Source organism: Mastomys coucha, unplaced genomic scaffold (genome assembly GCF_008632895.1).
Source record: "Mastomys coucha isolate ucsf_1 unplaced genomic scaffold, UCSF_Mcou_1 pScaffold9, whole genome shotgun sequence".
Classification (NCBI taxonomy): Eukaryota; Metazoa; Chordata; class Mammalia; order Rodentia; family Muridae; genus Mastomys; species Mastomys coucha.
The window spans coordinates 56,801,669-56,810,281 of NW_022196915.1; the positions used below are offsets into that span (position 1 = coordinate 56,801,669).

Sequence of the window (8,613 nt, forward strand, 5' to 3'; positions counted from 1 at the left end):
ATAAAAGACTCTTTGAAGTTAGCCAGGCACAGTGGCTCACATTTGTAATCTGAGCACTTGGGAGGCAGAAGCAGGATGATTGCTATTGGATCCACAAAAACTGAGTTCCAGGTCAGCCAGGGTGACCTAGGAAGACTCAAGAGAGCACACGGGCAGGCAGACACTACCCAGCAAACAACCCACAACCCACAACCAAGCAAGCGAATGACAACAAAACCCAGATTCCTTGGAGGAAATAAAGAAAGAGGCAGAGAAAATACACACAGGTCTTACCAGAACTCCTCCCTCAGTGGTATAGAGGAGCAACTGTCGTCCTCCCAGGGAGCTGAGCCTGAAGTGCTAGTCAGACTGGGGCAGAAACAAGGCTCCAGTGTGTGGCTACTCACTCCGGGCCCTGCCTATTAAAGAGCCACTGGAGTCCCGCCCCCATGCCCCCCTGACCACTGGGCTCAGGGTCAGAAGTAAGTTATTCTAAAGCCTCAGGTCTATCTCTAAGCACCAGACCGAAGCCTCAGGGGACAATATGACATTCATCCTGGAATTCTGGAGCACTGTGACTGGCCCCCTGCCATCCTCAGGCTGAGCTGGAATCCCGCCGCTGTCACCCCCCATCAGGTCCAGAAGCACCTACAAACGTGGTTCCGCCTGCTCTGTTTGCACACTTTTCTGCAGTATTTAGCTGGCTCTGTTTTTTTTTTTTCCTAGACCTAACCAAAATAAAGAAGCAGAGCGCTTACTTTTTTCTGTGAGGCAGGAGTAGCTAGGTGGTAGTTTGCCATGAGGTTCAGTCAAGAAGCTGATCACCAAGGAGAATAGGATAGGAACTTGAGGGAACTTGGTCTGGCCCAGACTACTACTCTCTACCCAGGTTTCTCTGAGCACTGCCATAAAGACAAACAAACAAAAAACAGACACACAGACAGACACACTCACACAGGGTGCAAGACAAACTTGGCCAAGGCAAGAGTGTTCCTGAGGCCACGGAGATGTGTCCTTAAGACCCTTCTCCCTTGCCACATGGAGTACTCCCTAGGTGATCAAGCTGAATTTCAACCTCACCTAATTTCTTTATCTTTGAGGACAGGATGCCTGAAGGGCCAGAAGTTCCATTTCAGGAGAGCTAGCTAGAACTGGTTCTAAGATGGCTGCCCCAATTGCCCTTCCCTGACAATCTCTGACTTCCCTACAATCCAAGTGTTTGCTAAAGGACACACTTCCCAACTGCTTTGACTATGACTAAAAAGAAAACTGCTCTCTCTCAGCCCCAGCTGAGACAACCTAAATGATGAGCTGAGCAAAAAACGAGGCCATTTCTCACTAAGGCTCAAAGCCTGTCAAGAGGCAAACTGCCACCAATTCTCGGTCCTTTCCAATAGAAGGTTATGGGGAAAGCATTTTGTGGGAAATGGGAAGGATAGCTACCTCTTTCCAGTAGAAGGGTTCCAACACACACACACACACACACACACACACACACACACACACACACACACACACACTGACCTAAGGATAACCTGCCAGTCCCAGACTCAGTATTCCCTTCCAATAGAAATGTGAGGTACTCTACCAAAATAGTAGACTGAACCATGTCAGCATTATAGGAGTCATTCATAAAAATTCCAGAACAGAGGACAGAGCCATGTCCCTCTCACACCCCCATTCTCCAGACCCAGAGAACATTGGTGAACACCCTCTGCATGCCTGTGGGAAGTGGGGAAATCAACCCACATGGTGGGAAGGAAGAGAGCGGTTTTTCTATTTTGAGGGATAACAGAACATTAGGCAAACACAGGCAAAGCCATGCATACTAGCATCACAAGACTCTAAGAAAATAGTTCTGCCCATGACCAGAACAGTAGGTCCATAGATAACAGGACTTGGGAGGCTGAGACAAGGGTTGTACACATCAGTTCCGAGCCAGCCTAGTCTCAAAAGTTAAACTCCATCTATAAAAGAAACAAAGCCAAAAAGAAACAAATCACAGAACAGGACCTAAGCCGGGTGGTGGTGGCACACACCTTTAATCCCAGCACTTGGGAGGCAGAGGCAGGTGGATTTCTGAGTTCGAGGCCAGCCTGGTCTACAGAGTGAGTTCCAGGACAGCCAGGGCTATAGGGAGAAACCCTGTCTCAAAACAAACAAACAAAGCAGGACCCAAGAGAGAGCTGAGTCTCCAGAGCCCATGTAAGAGCCATCTGTGGAGACTTGTAATGTCAGCCCTGGAAAGACGGAAGGAAGCAAGAGTATTCATTCCTGGGGCTTGTTGGTCAGCCAGGGAAGCTCCAGGTTCACGGGAAACTCTGCCTCAAAGAATAAGGCAAGGAACCATTAAGGAAGAAACCCAACATTGACCTCTGGGTTCCATATATACACTCCTGCACATGCGTATTCAATCATATGTACACACACACACACACACACACTCACACACACATGCAGAATGGAGATAATGTACAACAAGAGAACCAGAAAAGAAGAACCAAACAGCACCACCAAGGCACTAGTAGATTACAGTTGTCAGAGAACAGAACTATGCCAGCCACTCAGACCAGAAATACCAACAAAGGAAACTTGAGAAAACTATTGTAAGTGGAAGGAAAAAGAGGGTTTCCAGTACCCACAATCACCTGCAACTCCAGTGCCAGGAAATCCAACACCCTCTCCTGGCCTCCATATACTCTTATGCACGCACATATGATGTACATAAATTCACACAGGCACACACAGAGAAATATAAATCTTTAAGGTGTGGGAAGGCACAGTACTGGGAGGTGGCTCAGGCCGACTTGAAATTCATGGTCCTCCTGTCTTACCTCGGCCTCCCAAGAGTGATGTACAGACGTACACCAGCACCCTGACTAAAGCCCTTTTTACATGGAAGTTATCACACTATTCTCATCTCCTTATAGCAACATTCAACATCAGAAAAGAAGCAGGAAAACACATTTAAAGCCCTCTGACAGAAAGGCCTGGTGTGCGCACCTTTAATCCCAGCACTCAGGAAGTTCTATAAAACCAAGAAGGTTAGGAGTTCAAGGCTAGCCTTAGTTACACAGGCCAGTATGGGCATTAGTAGACTCTTTCTGGAGGAAAACCAAAAAACATTATTCCTTGTTGAGCCTTGAAGCCAGGCTTGTAATCCCAACTACTCAGGAGACTGAGGCAGGAGGATTATGAATTCAAGGCAAAGCCAATGGGCCACAAAGTTGAGTCCAAGGCCTACAAAGTATGTTCAAGGCTGATTTGGTTAATTTAGTGAGATCCAATTTCAAAAATTAAAAAAAAAAAAAAAAGTGGGGATAGAAGTTGGCAGTTAAATGCTTGTCCAGCAAGTGTGAGGTCCTGGGTTCAATTCCTAGAAATAAATAAATAAATAAATAGTATTATCCCTTGCCAAGATCTCATTAAATTAACAAGTAGAGATACCCAAGCATAAAAGAAATTCCCGGGAGGCAAAGGCAGGTGGATTTCTGAGTTCGAGGCCAGCCTGGTCTACAGAGTGAGTTCCAGGACAGCCAAGGCTACACAGAGAAATCCTGTCTTGGAAAAAAAAAAAAAAAAACCAAAACCAAAAAACCAAAACAAAACAAAACCAAACCAAAGAAATTCCCTTGCCAGGGAAGAAAATGACTTCATAATGAAATGTAGCTCCCTCTTCCTCTCTTCCTCTCCCGCCCACAGACACACAGATTCTCTCTCTCTCTCTCTCTCTCTCTCTCTCTCTCTCTCATAAAGTGAATTTGGGAGTGAAGGAAATGAAGAGTTTGGGGAGCAAGAAAGATAAGACAGCCAAGGGTGCTGGCCCCACAAGCCTGGTGTGCTAACCTGAGTCCCCAGGGCATATGTAAAAAGTTGTTTGTTGGGACTGGAGAGAGAGCTTTACTTAAGAGCACTTGTTTCTCTTACAGTACCCACATGGTGGCTCACAACCATTTGTAACTCCAGTTCCTGAGTATCTGTGCCATCCTTGGGTCTCTTCAGGCCTCCACGGGTACCTAGCACTCATCTGGTACACATCCATACAGGCAAAAGACACTCAGAAACATAAAATATAAATAAATCTTAAAAATTTTTTTCTGGAAAGAAGTTGGTTGTAGCGGGATCCACCTACAATCCCAGCCTTTGCACATCAAGACAGAGGCTAAGCCAGCTAGCATCTAGCAGCTTGAGGGCCAGAGCAGCCAATGTACAGAGCTAAAAGACCCTGCCTCAAAACCAGGTAAAAGGAAAACTCTGCCCTCGGACCTCTCCACATGATCTGTGGTACACATCCACCTACACATAAAAACAATAAAATTAAAAATTTTTAAATGCTTACAAAAGCAGAAACCAAGGCTGGAAGAAATCCTTTTTAAAAAGTAGACATTCCAATAAGGTAATTAGCATAATTGTGGTGTGGGGGAGGGGAGACTAGGACAGTATGAGAAGGCAAATGTCCCCTCCTCTGAAATAGAGCAAGAGTCAACAGGCACTGCCTAAAATTAAACCGAGTAATTACAGACAACTCACAAGCATTTAATGTTGCTGGGTAGAAAATTATCTCTTGCAAAGAACATATTTCTCTAACGCTTAACAATACCCTTTAGTTCACTGCAGTTTCTTTCTCTTCTGTTACAGGGCAGGAATTGCAAAGCTATTCCACAGGAGTATTTTTCATGTCCATTTCTGTCTGATTATGCCTGGAAGAATGTATAGCACAAACCCTAAAACCCACTGGGCAGTGGTGCCACACTCAGGAGGCAGAGGTGGGTGGGTGTCTATAGGGTGCAGCCTAGGCTACAGAGTGAGTTCCAGGACAGCCAGCTCTACAAAGAGAAACCTTGTCTCAAAAAACTAAAACCAAACCAAACCAAAGGAAACACCCAGAGCTCTATAGAAACAACTGCTGACACATCTGATCACAAGAGCTCTCCCATAAACATTTCATTACAATATCTTCCGTATTTATGGTCAAACAAACACTGATACAGTCAGTCACCTGTGTAAGTCTCCATACCCAAAATTAGAAAGCTAGTAATTACTCTTCTCTCCATCTCCCTTTGTGGAGCTGAGGACCTTGTATATGCTAAGCAAATATTCTACCTACCAACAGGCTACAACCCAGCCCGAGCGGCAGCCTTAAAGCGTGAGATTCAGGTAGATACAGCTTTTGGAATCCAGAGGGCTTCAAGGAGAACTATGGTGGTGCAGATCTGTGATCCATCCCAGCTACTCAAGTGGCCAGAGGCAGGAGGATCTTCAGTTCCGCTTGGGCTAGAGAGTAAATTCAAAGACTGCCTAAGCACCATAGTAGTACAGAGGTAAAGTGGTATATGCCTGTAACTCCAAGCATCTGGGAGGCAGAGGTAGGATCATCAGGAGTTTTAGGCCAGCCTTAGTCATTTCATATATAGAGACTAGCCTGGGCTACAAGAGATCCTGTCTTGGGCTGGTGAGATGGCTCAGCGGGTAAGAACATCGACTGCTCTTCTGAAGGTCGTGAGTTAAAATCCCAGCAACCGGGCTGGAGAGATAGCTCAGCGGTTAAGAGCACTGACTGCTCTTTCAGAGGTCCTGAGTTCAAATCCCAGCAACCACATGGTGGCTCACAACCACCCGTAATGAGATCTGACACCCTCTTCTGCCTGAAGACAGCTGCAGTGTACTTAGATATAATAATAAATAAATCTTAAAAAAAAAAAATCCCAGCAACCACATGGTGGCCCACAACCACCCGTAATGAGATCTGACTCCATCTTCTGGCCCATCTGAAGACAGCTACAGTGTACTTCTTTATAATAATAAATAAATCTTTGGGCCAGAGCAAGCAGGGACTGAGCGAGCAGGGTCCATTGGAGCAAGCAGAGATCCTGAAAAGTCAATTCCCAACAACCAAATGAAGGCTCACAACTATCTGTACAGCTATAGTGTACTCATATACATAAAATAAATAAATCTTTAAAAAAAGAGAGAGAGATCCTATCTCACTTCCACTTCCCTCAAACAGGCCCTGCCTCCCCGCCCTACCCTCCGAAAGGCCAAGAATGTGGGTTCTAGGACTGAACCCCCGAACCACAAAAAAGGAAAAGGGAAGGTGGTGGTGGTGGTTACTGAGGTAGTGCACACCTGTAAATCAGCCCTCCACAAGCTGAAGCAGGAGGATTACTTCAAGTTCAAGGGCAGCGTAGGCAGCAAAGGAAGATCCTATTTGAAACTAGCAAAAAGAGATTAACTATCCCATCTTAGTCCCTAGCCACTCATTGAATGAGCATGGACCAGGGCCTTACCCACCCAAGAAGAGCTATCCTTCGCCTTCCTTCTCCCAAGGAAAGAGCCGACGAACACTACAACTGGAATATGGCCTAGTTCTTGGCTCCAGGCATTCAAGGGTTGTATTATTCCATTTCCACCACCACCACCAAACCACTTTACAGTTCTCCTAGTTCCTGTTCCAGAATCTGAGCCCTAAGCTATGGCATGCCAAAGGTCACCCAGGGTGGGCAACTTCCAGACAGCACAGGAGAGGAAGGGGCCCACTCACTCACCCCAAGAAATCTCAGGCTGCTAAAACAGGAAGAACATAAGACCATTAAGAAGAAAAAAAGGTCAATGGTAACCCAGAAGCAGCAAACAGAATCAGAACCAGTCGCCTTGAGCTCACCACACAAGCATCTGCTGCTCTCCCCCACCGTGTGTGTCAGCACAGTGGAGAGGAGGTTTGTAAGGCCAGAAACCAGTGATAAGGGCCTGGGGCAGCCAGCATAAACTGACCAGGAAGGCTTACTTAGCCCCAAGCTGGGCCTGGAATGAGTTTAATGACAGCCAAGCCCAGGGTTGGAACCAGGCAAGAGAGGAGAAAAGCATACTTCAGGGCTCAAAGCCCACCAGGAATCTGGGCCAGAACTTCCAAAATGTCTTCAGGCTGGGAAAGACAGGGAAGTGGTTCAAGGCAGGCAGCCAGCTCTTCCCACCAAAGCCCAGCTTGAGTTGTCCCTGTTCTTATCCCTCAACATTTCCCAGATTGCAAAAGCATGGCCTGTTGTCCCTCTAAGTTCACTACTGTTTGCCAGACCAGGGTCCCACGTGTGGCCTAAGCAACTCGGAACTCACTCACACCCATCACTTACATCACTGCTTAAGCAAGTGCCTCCAGCTTGTCATCCAGAGTCAAATAAAAAAGCAAGGCCTGGTAACTCCATCGTAAATGCTTTTCCTCACAGGCATCTCCATTGCATTCTCTTCCAGGGAGCCATGTAGGTGTAACTCTGAGCTCCCCAACTATTTTGAATATTAAATTTCTTGGTCTTCTAACAAGCCTGCTTAACTAGATTTTTGTTCCTAAAAGGCAAAGAGGGTCCTCTAGTACCCCTTGGCAGCGTAAGCCTGGCCCAGTGCTGGGCACACAAGGGGCCATGTGTAAAGAATTTCTGATCGAAGATGAGACGTTTACCTTCCCATCTTACTAAAGTCTATAAGGCCCCTACAGACCAACAACTCCTTCTACAGACATTCTATGTCAATAAATGTTCCAACAGGCCATGTGAAGCCACCTGTCAGACCCATTTATTGTTCCTTCTTCTAAACTATTCTCTTATTGTGAATTCACTCACACACACACACACACACACACACACACACACACACACAACCAGCACAAACATACAAACACATTTTTTGTCTTGTCTTTTATTTCCAGAATGGATTTTGCTATGTAACTCTCGAAGGCCTGAACATGTAGCCCAGGCTGGCCTTGAACTCACGACAATCCTCCTACTAAGGACTAGGATTATGGGTAGGCACCATCATCCTGGGTACTTCACTTATGCTAAATAAACTAAAAGCTAGCTTATACCTACCAAATCTAAAACCCATTCCCTGCCCAGCACATACCAGCCCCCAGAAGAGAAGAAAAACGAATCCACGTTCAAGCTCAGCTATATACCAAGACTGGGCTACATGACTGTTTCAGTAGATAAGAAAGAAATCAGGTACCTTCCCTCACAGAATTGGGACAGTAAGCCCCATGCAAGAAACTTACCAGGACAGTGAAGCCAAGGCTAATGTCCAGCTCAAGGTTTACCAGGTTAAACTGAGCCAACAGAGACTCCGAGCAGGATATTAAGCAGCTGGGAGACACACTGGAAGAGATGAAGAAAACCAGGCTGAGCTCGCAGAGCCTACTCCAAAGATCCTATTGCTGGAACTATGCTGCAAGGGGTTGCTACTTAGGCATCTGGTAGCTGTGGCATAAAGACATCTCTGCCAGGGAACCATTCCAACAAAACAGATGTCCTCGGGTCTATCCTGAAGAAGAGAAGGCCCAGCCTCTTCCCACAAAACAGTTGCCCATGCAATGAGCCCATCAAACTGGCACAGTCTGAGTCACACTGGGAATTTGAGCAGCACAGGATGTCAGAGTACAGTCTGGTTGTGTTTTCTTATGCAATGCCTAAGCCCTAACATGGAGCCTCATGCAGGTTAGCGCTCTGACATGAGGACCACAAAGAGACACTCTGGTACCATGTACTCATGGAACTCGTACAGTACCACAAAGAGTTAACAGAGAGACACTGAGCTGTGGAAAAGTGAATCAAAGGGCCTGGAAAGAAAGAGATGCTCCCTGTGGGGTGGGGG

The 8,613-nt window shown here is 46.3% G+C and overlaps 1 protein-coding gene across 6 annotated transcripts in view; it reads right to left on the reverse strand.

The window, feature by feature from the left end:
* Positions 1-8,613, reverse strand: part of Slc39a14 (solute carrier family 39 member 14) — a 47,012-nt gene that overhangs the window by 19,291 nt on the left and 19,108 nt on the right. For 3 of the 6 annotated variants that reach the window (XM_031361424.1, XM_031361429.1, XM_031361428.1), the window contains one exon: positions 8,018-8,117. The exons of the other annotated variants lie outside the window; for them this stretch is intronic. The gene's annotated coding sequence lies outside the window, so the exon portion shown is untranslated. The remainder of the gene's footprint in view (positions 1-8,017; positions 8,118-8,613) is intronic. 6 annotated transcript variants of the gene reach the window in all.